General features: G+C 38.2%; 1 protein-coding gene across 1 annotated transcript in view; it reads right to left on the reverse strand.

The window, feature by feature from the left end:
- Window positions 1-16,556, reverse strand: part of PPP2R2C (protein phosphatase 2 regulatory subunit Bgamma) — a 190,339-nt gene that overhangs the window by 101,277 nt on the left and 72,506 nt on the right.

Genomic DNA, 16,556 nt, shown 5'->3' on the forward strand with positions numbered 1-16,556 from the left:
AGTCTGCACAGGAGAGCATTCATCCTCCCTCATTCATCTCCATTCTCTTGTCTCTCTGGAGCCTATTGCAGAGGACACAAGTGATGAGACTGCTTACTCCTCCCTGCTCACCACATCAGCCTTTTTCTGTTCTGTTTGTCGCAAACACCCTTTTTCAGTATTATGCATTAGGTATCACCAGAGAACGGTTCCACGTCGGGAACATGGAGGACATGAGAATGCGGTGACTGCAGAGAGTGACTTTGAAAACTTTTAGGAATACAACTGATGTCAAGGAAAATCCTAAAGTAGTAGTAGTAATAAAAGGCCAGATTTCTAGCACTATTATGTTCTTACACCAACCTCATCATAGCACAAGAGTAAAACTGATCAGTAGGTTTTTCCATCTAGTTCTTGGAGAAAAAAGGAGAGGAAAAGAAGGAAAAAAATGAAAATCTGAAGATCTGAACTACTGCATCAATACAGCGGCCAGTCCAGAATCTACTTCTGAAAAGGTTCTGTTCCTTCACGACTTACTTTCAGGTAGATCTACAGTGATTTATGAGATACATCTGTACTAGTCCTGCGCCTCTGCAGGTGGCCAGCCACACACGAGGAGTCCTGCTTAACTAGTTATTTATGCTTTCTCTTCATTTCCCTCATTTGTCATAGGAATTTATTCAAAGTTAACGAATCAGTCCGAGATTCTTCATACATATTTAAGAGCTTTTCAAAAAAAGAAATCAACATTCTGAAAATGGCTGGAAATCTTTTATTCAGTCAGGCATAACCACACTTTAGTTAGTCCTGCAGCAATACCCTAACGAGAAGCCTTCCTGACTACCAGCCTTGATAATCATAATTCCATCTAACAAGGCTTTCAGTGAGACTGTTTTATTATTCAGGGAAAGTCTGAGTTGAATTGATGCTGAGTTGAATCTCATGCATTTTTGGAGATAGCTCCATATGGAAATCTCAAGAAAGTCAAAGTGAAAGTATCCATTCTTTATGGATACATACATTTTTAAATGCTGGTAAAAATGTTCAGTTTGCAATACCTCCAGATAAGCTCCCAAGTAAAGATTTTGCAAAATAAGATCAAGTGCTAACAAAATGGCTTGCTGGAAACAGCTGTGAAAGGAGAGCTGTCTATTCTAATCCAGCAAAAAACAGTTCTGGGAGGGGACAAGAGTCAGTATGAACAGATGAATTTCACAAGTTCATTCCTCCAAAACAGCCCTCTAAATTGGAAAAAGTAGTGAATTTTAAGCCTGAGGTACTTCATTTCTGCATGTTTCTTTTTTCTTAATAAAGTTTATATTTTCAAACAACCCTACACCTGTTTTACCTGCAAAACTGTTTTATTAGTTTCATCAGACACTTTCCTTCCTGGTGTTTTTCTCTACATACATATTGTGACCTCTGTGAGAGTTATTTCATGCACTGACATTTAAAGTTTCCCAGAGTTAGCAATTCAGCCTCTATGGTAGTATAACGAGAGTACCATGAAACATTCAACATGCTGTTCTCTTCCTCGTGGACCAGTGTGATGGAGTAACTGAGAAAGCTTACTGCTTTAAAAAACATGCAAGAAAGAAGTGCAAACAAACATCCTCTAAAAGATATGCAAAGACTCAAGAACATCAGTTCCTGAAGTCTGCACAACACCAACAGGAACAAAGAACAGAGGAAAACTTCAGCATCAGCTGATTTTAGAGATGCCCTTTCTTTCTTTCGCTGCTTCAAGCTGCATCTCTGCAACAGAATGCTGTATAATGTACAGTACGAACTGTGCACTACAAACCAGCAATCGCCATCAAGCAAATGTAACACTCCGCGTCTTAGAGAAATAACTTCACAATTTGGTTCCTCTGCTAATGGCAGAAACAGTAACTCTGACACTTAGAGGCAAAACTGATGTTCGTAAAACCACCTGATGAAGCCGATTACGGCCTGAACACATACACTACATACTGTGACTTCTGTTAACTCAGCTGTACTAACTCAGACATGAAGGGGAAGAGGCTGAAGATTACATCAGATATATTTTCTTTCACGATGGGTCTAAGAAGCCAATTTTTGTACCTTAAAATTTATGTTATAGTTACTAGGAAACTGCATTGCATCAAAGATGCATAGAGGAGTTATACATCATTGTCAATTACACAAATTGATCATGGCACACAGTGTCACTCTACTGTCATTACCAACACAAAGCATACCTTAAAAAAAGAGAAAGACAAACAAACAAAAAAAATCAACCAACAACATACAAACACCACCACCTTGATTTGGGGGAATTTTCAGTTTAGAGTCTAAATGCTCCTTCAGTACACAAGACACTGTGTTTTAAATTTGAGTAAAAGATAATAAAATAATAGGATATAGGATTTCTCTATTTCTAACAGGACTGTCTACTTCTACATGACAGAAACTATATTCTGTCTTCTTCTTCTTCCATCCACTTTCTTATTATAATTAGCAATAACTCCAGGAGCATGTAACAAAACTAAAGAACTAATCAACACATTGATCAGAACATGATTTCCCAAAAACTGTACAGAAGATCTGTTAACAAAGTGAGACAATGAAATAACAAATAAACAAAACAAAAAGAACAAGTTAAAAAAAATAAAAGCTTCAGATCAGTAATAACATGGTTTCACTTAGAAGCCTGCAGCATAAAAACAATTTGCTTTCCTTAGGTTTTAGCTGAAGGTCTAAATTAAAGCATGCAGTACATACTTATAGTATTTTCTCATTTGCTTTAGTATAATTTTCAAGACAATGTAGAAAAGCTGAATTTATGCCCAGCTGTAGTTTTTATAACCAACCAGGAGAAATTTAGTTTGTATGCTAGAGCAACTGTGGAAATCAATTCTTAATCTATGACCTTGCTTACCGCAGCTTGAAGCCTTGCAATAAATAAATGCCTTGAGCCACAAATAAGAAACATTTGGTGAATCAAAGAGACAAATAACACAAATCTATATGTGTATATACAGCATTAGAAAGGTCATATAAAATACAATATTGGCTCTTTTCTTGCTGTAACATAATAATGTCTGAAAGGCAGGACACAGTAATTGGCTGCATTAATACCCAGGTGGTGAACAGTCATGAGTACCTATTTTCTTTTCAAATGACAATGTTCATCTCTTTAGAGGACTTCTTGTAGCCTGATGCTTTTCTCTTTCTCTCTCTCTCTCTTTTTTTTTTTTTTTTAAATGGACAATGCAGCGGTACTTAGAAACACAGAATCTCTGAAAAATACCTATTTTCTTTGTCCTAGCATATGTAAAGGCTTTCCCTAATGCACATTTAAGCTTCGTTGTGAAATTGCTCAGTGCTTCACTACTAACAAAAGGAAAAAAAAAACCTCCAGAGCGCACATCTGCCTGCCCCTAGTCACAACCACCCTTCTCCTTTCTAAGCTGAACCTCTCAAATTCACACACTAGATGTTATTACTTGTTTCTCCACAAGCATTACTAAAACAAATTTGACTTCAATAGCATTACTCACAGGAGTAAAATCTAAAAGAAAAAAAAAGCACCTATAGTAACCTTTCATTATTAATATTTTACAATTACAGTTTACAAGAACATCCCTCGCTTTCTGTAAAGAGACCTGTACATCTTCAAAAACACACCTTCCGCTCTTTATGCACTTGTTTGACTGTAGACTTTATTCAGGCAGTTGCTTTTAAAATTTATTAGTACAAAAAAAGCACTAGTTCAGCTAATTTCCCTCTTTTAATTGTCTCCTTCCTGCTACACTGGAATTCAAATGTGCCTGTGACTGACACTCCCTTTTAGATTAGCATGGCATTATTAGCTGGCACAGCAGGTGGCCGAAGTAACTGATGGACTGATGGGAAGATTTCCCTTATTTTAACTCTAAGGAAAGCATGTAATCTAATAAAAAATTAAGGGATGTGACATTCAGAATTATCCTTGGAGTTTTGTGTAGAAAATTTAAGTTTATATATATATATATGTATATATGTATATATCCCTTCATTGAATATAATGAAAATTTTAGAGAAAAAAAAAAAAAGAAAAAAAAAGAGACCAGTACTGACAAAACTAGAATGTCATCAGAGCAAAGGCTAGCCTTACACTGCAATTCCTTGGCTCATCCTACTTAGTCTACCTGTTAACATAGGCTTCCCCAGCTAACATCCAAAAAAAACTCAGGAGACTTCTGAACTGCTCTTCTCCACAGAAGCACAACCTTTTGTCTGCATTGTAGGATTTATTCCAGACTAAGGGTCACTTTTGGGGAAATGATGCAAAGTACGTATCAGTCCAAAGCAGTATCTGGAAATAGGGGAGCAACTGTCCGAGCCTGGATGCAGGAATGCTTTCATACTGAAAAGTCAGGCCTGCTCCAGCCTACCCAACAACAGACTAACTTAACTGACAGCTGAAGCAGAGCAGGAGGAAGTCAGATTTCACATCTGCTTTCCCATAGCCCAAGAGCAGGAATTTTAGCTTGGTGACGGCCTCTGTTTTATGCCAATGTGGAGAAAAGAACTTGCATCCCAAACTAAATCCCTCGGGCAATAGCAGTGCTTTACAGGTACAAAGCAGATGCAGTTCCCCAGTTTCCAAGGGCTGGGAATGGCATTAACCAGACCCCTCCACAGCTGCTCCGGGGAACGGGCAGGTATTAACAGGGGGTCTCAAATGTGGGGAAAGCAGCACAGCAGCTTACTGGGAGGCAATCACATGCATCGTCCTGACCAGCGCTCACAAACTTTCAGTACTAAGCATCACTTAATACCTACGCCCTACGCAAGCCCACCTGTCGTGGCATATAACACATGGCATTTTACATTAGCTTTCATGGTACAATCTTAAAATTAACTTTTTTTCCCCACATTCAAGCTGTAAACAACCTCTTAGGTAATGACACAAACCATCTGCTGGCAGTTTGTCCCAACTGCAGAAGGAGAGCTGCTCAGGGTATTATCCTAGCTTAGAAGAAACTACTGCCCCACCAACAAAACAACAAATTCGTATTACAATGTGTAGCTGATTATAACCAACGACCTTACAAAATAATTTAAGATTCAGTACTTGTGAAATAAAGTAATGTATTCACTGATGGCTTTGTATCAGCATAAATGACTAATTACTTTAATCAGGAAGCTCAAAAGATAAAGAATTTGATTTATGATAAATACAGGGACTTGCTCTCATAAAAATGACTTGCTCTGCAGTTCAGGACACACTTTGATTTATGGCACTACTTGTAATTCCCTTATTTTTTATTTTTACATATAATAATTTATTTTTACATATAATAATAATTTACATATAATATTCCTAATATAAGTTTATTCAGTTCCACAGCAGTACTTGTACATTATCTATATCCTAATATTTCACTAATAGCAAACATACAAAACTATTTTGAAAAACATGCAGGGAGTAAAGGATTAATTTGGCCAAGATTACAGAAAGAATGAGCATTCTTGCCTTCCTCATACATGACTGTTCATTATTTAATGACATCTGAAATCTGTTGCTGAGACCATCTGAACACAACCCAAATCCAGTTTAGCTGGGAAAAACTGTGAGAGTCATAAACATTTCTGAAGATAGATTATAAACCAATTATGGTCGAGGAACCCATCACAGAGAGAGAATGAGAATGAATCTGCCTAGAGTCTGGTAGCGGACAAGCACGGATCTTCATCTCTTTGCTGTCAGTGACTTCAGAAAGCACTTTGTTCCTTCCTGACCCCTGCGTTACCACTTTTTATCTCACTGCCTTACACTAAGATGAAATTGTTTGGGAGTCTCTCACCCACCTGAAGTCCTCCAAGTTTGTCCTAACAAGATGATTGCCTCTTTCTGCATATTTATGTTGAGGATTTTTGAGGAAATCTCATGGATCTTTTTATGTATTTTGCTGCATGGGTGAAGGGGGGAATGAGCATGCAAGAGATTAGAAAAAAATGTACGTTTTCCGTAGTTTGCTGTTAGCCAGCAAAGTTCTCTAGCTTATGTTAAGTTATTGGAGTCATCACTGGAGCCCCAGGGTCTCTAGGAAGACTGTCACACAGCTGTGTGAATAGGGAGACAATTGCTCAGTCAGATATTACAGTGTTAGGATTATCTGTTTCATCAGCATTTGCCAGAAAACGGTGATTAAGGGCAACGTGAGAATATTTTCAACGTGAAGAATGTTTTCACAGACTGGAAGATCTGCTTGATCTAACTTCAGCTCTGAGCTTAGCTAAAGCAAACCATAGTCCCCAGGGCGCTGCGACAAACGGATTAGCATCACGTAAAGACCCTCGGCAACGAGGTTCTTGTGACAGCTGCTTGTGCTGACCAGCACGGGCACCGCGACCTCACGTTCCCCCTCTTTTTAATAATATTTCCACGCAATGCCTCTTGTCCCCTGCTTAACAGAAACATTCCTCCAGGCACAAACCACCTCCTTCTGGTGTGTTTACAGAACCAGCTGCGCCGAGTGACTCTTAGGGCTGCCGCACTATAAACAGCAAGATGTACATCTGATTGTGATTTATGGCAGAGATGAACCATGTATTCCGTCAAATATCTGCACAATTCAAGTCAATGGACAGTTTTGTTCAAGAAGCCGGTATTTTTCCTGTTGTACCATCGTGGTTGATGTCTTAGTATAAATCCTCTTTCACATTAAAAAATAATAAAAAAAAAAAAGTTTCGCAGCCACCAGTTCTGACTCCTTGCAGTTACCACCACAACTACATAACATGGCAGAAAGGGGAGTACTTTCACCACCAGTTTTGTCAAATATTTTCTTGCTATCAAGCAATTCTTCGGAGTCGGGGGATGCACAGAGGAAGTCCTGGAATTCGGATTACTGCAGCTTGGAAGATATCCAGCAAAAGATTGCAAAAAGATATCTGCTTCAGGCCTTAAGGGGCATGCAATGGACTGACCCACACTGGCCCCACCATCTTCTATATCCACTCACTGATGACACCAAAACCCACTTCTGCATAGCCGCAAAAAAAATGCCATGCTACTATAGTAATTAGAAAAGAGATCAGAAAATATGGGATATTGACCAACATAACACAGGCTTCTAAGATATTTAATCAGCCTTAGATAGCTCTGGCAGCTCTCTGATAGCCTGTGAAAAAATTGGGAAGTCTTTAAAGGTCTTTGAAATCCAGCGCTATGCTACAACTCACAGATGTCTGAGGCTGCATACATAATTTTTAAGGACTGCTGATTAAGATGGTTTATTTTCTTTGTTGGATTTTTAACTCACATGACTGGTTTCATACTTAAATCCCTGTCAAATAAAGGTGCCCTCATTACGTGAAGTGGACCATCTGGAGTTCTGAGATTTTTTTAATCCACAGTATTAGAGGTCAGACACAGGCAAGTGTTCAGGGGAGGATTTGGAGCAAACTACAGAAGAATGAAAAAAATCAGTTCAAACAGAATCTGACATAAAAAGTGGAATTCTCATCAACAAAATGAAATTCCAACATTTTACACAATTCTTTAATTATTTAAAAATTGGTGGTGGTTACATACAGAACTATCAGAGCAGTAATAGTAGTGCTACAGAGCAGTACTCACAAGCATCACAAACCTTATTCCAACCCACAAAACTCTTAACTAATTATGTTTCAGGAGGAATATTTGTTTTGAACAGAAATTTTATGTTATATCTTCATTTTTAAAAGGTACATCTACAGTTTCAGAGCAGCGTTAAGACTGAAAGCTCCCTCTCCCAGGCATTTATTTTGTAACGATCATTTACTTTCATAGTTTGCTACGTTCCACAACTCCCATGGGGAGCTAAATCCCCTCCTTTGCAGCTACTGTGATTACTGAGAGAAAAATAAGAGATACCCCTGAAAATAATAGGCTGACTAGTGGGCTGGTTCTGCTGAGCTCAGCACCAAGGAAAGGCTGCCCAGTATCTCCACTGGAGCAGCTGCACCTAGAGGCTATTCTGACTTGCACTTGCTGGCAGAAGTCCCTACAGGACCATCTGCCAGCAAGAGCAGCAGGGAAAAAATTGCACTGAGGTACTACCAAGTCCTTTCCAACTCTGAAAAATTGTAGAAGCTACCACAAGCAAGACTTAAGACTTTACTATTCTGACTTTACCTGCTGTGGAGTCTTCAAGATAAGAGCACTTCACCAGAAGAGACCAAGAGAGTCTTCATAAAAAGAGGACAAGGAGAAAACTGAACAGATAAATGAATTTATCTTTTGTATGCTGACTAGTATGGTGAGTGCCACAGAATGATGGTCAATGTTACCATGTACTGCAGGTTACCTATAATGAAAAGCTTTGTCTAAGAAAGGCTTATTGGGAAAAAAAAAAAAGTCAGATATATACAGAAGAGGTGTGCACACTAAGCTCTTATCTTCAAAATTGCTACTAAAGATCTATTTACTTATTTCTACAGAAACCCCATAACTATCCTAAAGCATTCAGAATAAGAGATGCATGGCCGAGCAGCCTGTTTCAATACCAGAACACACTGCTGCCCTGAAATGCACGCTCTGTTTCAAAGAGACAGATCAAGGAGAAAACATATAAAATTAAATGCAAGACCTTATTCTAATTAGATAAAAGAAAAAAGACATGTATATCTACTTGCAATATATTTTACATATATACGTATAAAATATTGCAAAATTAGAGCTTCATTGGCTTAACCTGCCCTGTTACGTTTACCCATTCCCATCCTGACAATTTTGTCTTTTGTGAAGTGCCCCATTGAAGGCATCAGCTTGTAGAGAAGAGCAACAGCTGTTTTTTCTGGGTCAGACCAGACACAGTACGTACCATAAGGGTTGTCTGCATGTTGTGCTTTCTCAAGAATACTCATAGGGCTCCTTCCTCCTTTGCTATTCCTACCAAAAGCATGTGTGTATGCGCTCCTGGTGTGACTGGGCTTTTCTGCCTTTATGGGACCTGTTTGAGGAGTAAGGCGATGATCCTAAGTGATTACACCCTCCCATTTTACTGCTACAGCCTCATCTTCCTTCCCCATCCCACCATTCCTCTCTGCCTCCATCCCACTCTCCATTACACATTTTTAAGTGGCACCTAACGTTTAGACCACACTCAGTCTTGGACATAGCCCAAAAGCCTTCACTGACATTACTAACACTGACTTCAGTGAGATGTTTGCTCTCATACCACAGCTCTCTGTACCTTCAAGCACAGCGCTGGACCCTGTGAAAATGAGCAACAGTGGTGTTTGTTTTTCCCCATTTCCAAATGCTCAGTTCAGATTTTAAGTTTATTTGTTTCATGGAAAGAAAAAAGAAAAAAAAAAGAAAAAGAAAAAAAGACCTACTTTATTGCCCAGATGAAGTACAGCATTGTGGAGATCTTGTTTTGCTGCATTGTCTGCAACAAAAGACATCTAATCTAAACTGACAACTAACACCACAACTAATCTAAACTGTGAAGCCTCAGTCAGGGGAGAAATTTATCAGATAGCTGGCACAGTTTACAAAATTTTCCAGCATGGGAGAAGGTGGTTTTTTTGTTGTTGTTGTTGTTTTGTTTTACTGTGATTTCTTTTTGGTAATGCTAACCATTCCTTCACTCCCATTACCAAGCAGTTCTCCATCTACCTGCCAGAAACAGCAAGCTTCAAAATTTGCACATAGCTTCAAAATTAACCTGAATAAACTCAGTTCATTGATACTACAAAACCGATCCTGTAAACAGGGAAGACTTCCTCTGTATCTAACATTAAAACAATAACATTTTACTCATTAATTTTCTGTTCTTGTGAAAAGATGTCAATGATGGGAATGGGTCTCTACACACAGCCTCATCTACAAGCAGACCATAAACACACAGACCATATATAACTCAGCTAACAGCACAAGCAAGGCAGTATAAATACTAAGGAAGAAAAATACCACCATGAGGGAAACACTGGAAAATAATGATCCCCACCGGTGTGCAACCAGCAGCACTGTGGATTGAAAAATGTTATTATTTCCAGGCACGGCATAACTCGATTTGTCTTCCAGCTTCTTTTACCTTGTGTAGAGTCACCAAGTTCACAGTGTACTTGGCACAATCACTACACCACCAGCTGTATAACTAAGACAGGAGAAGTACACAGGACACAACATATTCTCTGTACCTTCTGCAGCCACTGGGCAGGACGGCGACAGCACACAATCTCGAATCAAATGCTCCAAAGCAGACCTTCAAATTATTCCCAAGACATTCCTTTTATGAAAAGTTACTGCCTGCAACTCCTTACCGAGCTAGCACTGAGACTCCATGAAATTACAAGGCCGGTGTAGATGCTGCTGACAGAAATATGGCGGAGTTTTCCAAACAGCAATTGGTATCCAGAATCAATGGTTTTGTTCACAATTTCTCTCAACTGCTCCTATCCTAGAAAACAAACAGTACCTTGTCCTCCCAGCCCTGGTCACAAATTGCTAGAAAACAGTGTATCATTCTCTCCCACTTAATTAGAAAAATAATCCTTTTTTTTCCCCCTTTGGCAAACCACAGAGCGATACAAATGTCACTATGTCATTCAGCACTGCACAGAAATATCCACAGATTGGCACTGGTAGACAATGCTACAGTGAACTCCAGAAATTCCAGCCATCTTTGCCCTAAAATTCCAGCTCACATCTCAAATTTGGTCATCTTTCTTCACAATTTACTTGGATTTCTTTTTTCATTACAGATAAATTTTAATCAATCCTTCAATTTTTATTAAAGTTCCTATTAATATTAACCTGTCCTTTAAAAAAAAAAGTTTGAAGTTTTCCTTTTCTTGAAGCACATTCTTATGTATTGCAAAAAAAAAAGAGCACATTTCCTAATTTGCCTCATCTTCCTAGGAGAGCCTAAAGCATTTGACCAAGCAAAAGAATGTCCACAAAGGTCCATAGCATCCTGGCACAGTATCTATTAAAGTTAGGGAAACATTCTCTTTCAACTCCAAATGTAGAGTGGATTATGCTAAATCAGAAAGTGCAAACAGTATTCAAAAGCAAACAAACTTGCTCTTTGCCCTGGAAAATCTCACAGTTCCAGGGTCTTAAAATTTATTCTGTTAACTTTGAATTTGCTACACCTGCATACTAGAGCAGAAAGAAATTTTAAAAAACTCACCCTTGATACTCTTGAGTTGCTACTTCTCACTAGTCTTCCAAGGAATACAAGGTTTTTAAAAAAGCAACAACTTGACGTTGGATTTTGCAGCTGATCTGATATTGTCTTGTATGAAAATCCAATTCTGATTTGTAAGTTAGGTTTTTATGGAGTGCAGAGGATGAAACAGGTATCTGTATGTTTATAGTAAGATGACACTGGAAGAAGATTCACATTCTGTATCACCTTTTTATTTTTACCTGCATATTTCATACTGTGTTTGCAATATTTTGTCTCTGCTTCAGTGTCTGAGTTCAAATACTCTGCTACAAGACAAAGGTGACATTCTCAAAAGCAATTTCGATAGGTCTTAATTTCCCAGGTGCTCAAAAGAAAATAATTAAATGGGTTAAATAGTTATTGTGGGTTTTGATGGATTGTTACCTCCTTTGCTCCCCTTGCGCAGGGATGTTACAAATACGTATTTCCATATTATCTGCATTACAGAGTATTCAAAAGTCTCAGGCAGGATGGGGGTGTGCAGACACAAGAATGCATTTCCTGCCCTTGAGAATTCAGTGTCGGTTGATCCTACAATGAGTTGCATGCGTGCAAACACTTGAACCCTTACAAATGCCATAGTAACGCTGCAGACTACTATGAACTAAATAAATATATAAATCAACATTCTTCAAATACACTCTTATATGGGTGCTATCTGACAAATTGGGTCACCAACGAACTTGACTGGACTAAAACTGCCAACCTAGAAATAAATGGAGGGTGCAAACTTAACCCTCCCTGAAACCTGGGAAGACATGTGACAAATTCATTCCTGTGACCACAGTAATACTAAATGATGTCATGCTTAGAGCCCATGATAACTACATGGTATATCAATGAAACCAGTTGCACAGCCTGATACCTGAGTAACAAGCTTTCAATTCCAATAGCTTTGGTTCTTTAGTCTCCCTTTTTCTTACGGACTCCAGTGACATAAAGTTGAGATTATAAGGAATTTCCTTCTGCTGTGTCTCAATCATTTATATTTAGAAGTTCAATGCTGACAAGTGAAACATTGCTAAGTACACCAAATAAACACTTGCTTTTGAACAATCTAACATTACACAGCTCTTTCTAGAAGACCACACGTTGACTGATGTCTCCACACCAGCTTCAAACCTGTTACGGAAATGCTTTCCTACAGCCACCTCCCGCAGATCAGGCACATGCAAAGCCCATTCCAGATCATCGACATATAATACAGATCTCTATTATCTTCATAGACAGAAACATAACAAAGTTTTAGCAAGAGGTTTTCCCACCTGTGGCCACTCACAGTCCACACATTATTCAATGCGAACCTAAAGAATTACTTATTCCTTCTTTGCAACCTCTTCCTCTGACACTTGACCCAAAATTCTAGGCATGTCCCTCCAACTTTCTTGCTATCTAACGGTCTGGGAGAAAAATGAGTTTGTGAAGTGAACCTGAAGTCTTCAAGCCAACTCACTGTGGTTCAGTCAAGACATTGAGATATGTTCTCCAAGGACTGGTTTAACGTTGCTCTGCTCCCAGTCCTTGGACATAGTAAGGCTGTAAAATCATTAGGATATAACTGGAGGTAAAGAAAGGATGATAAAATTGAAGCTCTTGAAATAGTACTCTGTAGCTATGAACATAATGCTGATGCCTTTTCTCATGTGACCAGTCCTACTGGAGTCAACAGAATTGCTTATACAGGTGAGGACTCCAGGATCAAGGCTATGAGGATTATCTTATTTATTTATGCTCTGGCTAATACCATGTTTTACAAGCACACTCCTTTACGTCACCATTATTCAGGGTAAATGCATACAAATATCAGGCTCTGTATTAATTAGAATTTGAAGGTAACACATGAAGAAACAGAAAGACAAATGCAGTATGAATAAAACGCAATGTGAGAAAATCTCCTTTTCCACACCTTTGTGTTTGTACCAATGATTTAACTGTATTTTTGTACTTGAATTTAAAATACAGTCTACTATAAAAAGGGTTTAATGGTAATAAGTTGTATAGCTATCTTCAAAGGTCTGTGTGGCCTAGTGGTAGGTTTGGACTTGGTCTACAGAGGAGAGTGGGAGGCCAGCCTGCCTCTCTAGGGCTTTGGCAGTGACAGTGCAAAGACTGCAATCTGCACTGCATTTGAAAGAGCTGAATAATAAATTCCACAGTGATTTATTAGCACCATAAAAACACTAAATAAGCTGACTTATTAGCAAATATGCCTAATATTATACTACCTAATGCTACTGATTGTCATGACAAGGATCCTGAAACTCTTCTTTCACTTAAACTGAATTTATGGATCAGTCATAAATTACTTTGCAACAGGACGCTACTACTGATTTTGATTATGAACCAAATCCTGTATCACTTGCCATCATGACAAAAAAAAAAGTCAGAAATTGCTTTAGCTGTACATGGAATGAATAATACTCTGAAACCTACCTAGGTAGGAAAATTAACTTCTTATGAATTAACTTCTTAACTTCTATCTTGTGGAAACAGTATTAATACTAAATTTGAATTGTAGTATGCTCTCCTGTTATCCTACCTGTTTACGAACAGTCGTACAAGCAGAGTTAAACAGACCTTCAGGCTTCAGCTACAAAAGATAATGAAGTTGTTACAAATCCTTCACAAAACATCTGAAGCTGCAAAAGTGATTCACCATAACCGAACAGCCTTGCTAAGCTTTTGTTTCCATTTTCTGTATTACATTTGTATATTTAAGAGATTTAAATTTGACTGAAAACAGAATAATACAGTGTCTGAAGTATGCAGCACCTAAATAAATCCAGGAACATACATGAAAATTCATTCGTCATGCATATAAGCACCCATTATTTTTATTCTGAAAACTCCTATCAGTCTTATTATTTCTTGCGTTATCTATCACATATCTTCTGTCTGGATTACAACTACACTGCAACCGCAACACATACCTAATACTTTCATATAGCGTAGGACGTTGCATGTCTAACTTTAGATAGACAGATTTCATTAGTTGCAAAATAATCTAAAAAGTGTTAGTTTACCAGCTTAATGGGTGCTAATATCTAAATTACACAGTAATTATGAAAAGAGAAAATGTTAAGATATGGCTTTACAACAGAAACCTAATAGTTCATTTAGATACTGGAAACCAACATTCACTTTCTTATCAATTTTTGGTGCATTTCAAAGCATGCCTCCTGGTCTAGTGCTCTAGAGCCCCTCTTGCATACATGGGGTTACATATATCAGTAACCGCTCTTCTGCATCACATTTACAACCAGACTGCATTCAGTTATTCGCATGCTACTTCATAGACGTGTACATAAAGCATTGACAAAATCTCTGAAAACAAAACAGTGCAAAAAGAAAAAAATATAAGGGTGCCATCCAACCACAAAGAAATATCAAAATGTGACAGCAGTCAAGCAGAATAATGCAACCTCAATGAATCCAGCCCACGTTGTTTTACCATACATGAAGTGATTATCTGTTAAAGACTGGTGGATCATTCAAGACACGGGGGCAGTCTCCGTCCAACAGCCTGTCCTGCAAGAACCACTGCCTGGCAGCAATAACTGCGTGGACAGAGACTCATCCACCCACTCACCTCCAGAAGTGACCTCTTCAGAACTGGGTTGAGGAACATTGGCAGGACAGTGTGGGGAAGCTTGCATTGCTGCTGCCCTTGCTATACCTCTCCTGTGGAGAAATAGAGGACTTAATTTCCAGGGCTGTCAGCCAGCACCTTCCACATTACAAGTGAAGAAAAAGAGAAACTAATACATTTTGGGGTGTAGTGAAGAACCCCTATTTCCTACTGAAGCATTTGGGTTACTTTCACATCTTCTGTGGAGCTCCATTTGTCTGCTTGGACTGCAAGCTGGATTCTTTGGTTCATGAGTTGATGTTGCTCTTGCCAGTTACCTATACAGCAAGCTGGGATGTGACCATTAAGAATCAACTTTACTAGATACAAAGCCTAAATAAAATAAAATAAATAAGGAAATCATGTTTAAATTAATCTCACAACCCAGACTTGAACAAGTATGTGCCATTGGTAACTCTCTCCCCTCTCCCTCCCTTTCAAAATGGCAAGTTTCTTAGTCTGCTCTTCACGTTTCCTTTACAGAGACCATTACCATAAGAGAGAAGCAGTTCTTTTCCTTTTCATGTTCCATTCATTCCAGAGATGCATTTTATTTAATTCCACATTAATCCAAATAGGGTTAACACAAGAATCAGCCCTAAATAATACAGCTTTTACAGAAAGAAAAAAAAAAAAAAAAGAGAAAACCTTTCACTATCTTCATGGTTTCCAGCTTGGACAGCACTTTTCAGCCACCAGACACACACAAATGATTTGTATCTAACAAACTGCAATCCATTAGAGAGAAGAGACAAAAAAAAAAAACCTATCCAAAGTATATGAATAAATCATTCTTTTGAGTGTGGTGATGAATTCGTTTTACAATTTCAAAAACAATTCTCTGAAGCCTTACTAAAACAAGTATGTTTGCTTCCAAAAGTGATCTCTGCGTATCTTTCAGCAGTACCATGATGTTTTTTGTTGGAGAAAATGCTATCAAGCTTAGACACAGAGGCGTGGAAGCTTAAGACCAACCATTTTTTTTCTGGTAGGAATGTGCAATACATAATGATGTTCACAGGCAGGCACAATTTCCCATAATTAATTAGAAACATATCAGCCTTCATTGCATTTGCTTAACTTCGGTCAACAGCAATGTTGATCTTGTAAGTGAATTGAAAGACAAGACAAAGCCCATAAATGTGCACTTTATATATGCTTCAGAGCTGCTGAAAAGCATGGGAAGCAAGCCAAGAAAATGATTATAAAAATATGACAGAGAAGCTTTGCTAGAAAAAAAAAATGTATCAACGTTTATTGTGTCAATTACTTAAATTCAATCTTTCCACTAGGCGTATGCTAAAGGGTGAACGTAGAGATAAATAGGATTTTTTCTTTTTTATTTGCGCAAAACAAATTTATATATTGCTCACTTCCTGAACAAAGACACCAAACAGAATGTTTTCTTCATTTTCATGTCTTTATTTGGTAAAACTCTATATTGTTTTTTCTTCATGAAGCTCCCAATTTCCAACATAACAAGCAACAAAAGAGCTCATCTCTGACTATCTACTGCCTTTGACTATGACTGCCCATGGACTATGATTATAAGCAGAATCTGGTCAGGATGAGGTATCTCCAAGAAAAATAATAACAATTGTTAGTGCCATATTTTATATACCCAATGTTTAAGTGTTAAGGTTAGACGTAGTCAGTTGGCTCAAAACCACAGGACAATGATTGTGTCCTGAGCACTACAGGTGGGTGTTCCATTCACCTTCCAGGTTGGTACTTCATGGGCAGTGTTGGCCGAGGCTGTTATTAAAACTTAG

This window comes from Anser anser (assembly GCF_964211835.1).
Source record: "Anser anser genome assembly, chromosome: 4".
NCBI lineage: Eukaryota > Metazoa > Chordata > Aves > Anseriformes > Anatidae > Anser > Anser anser.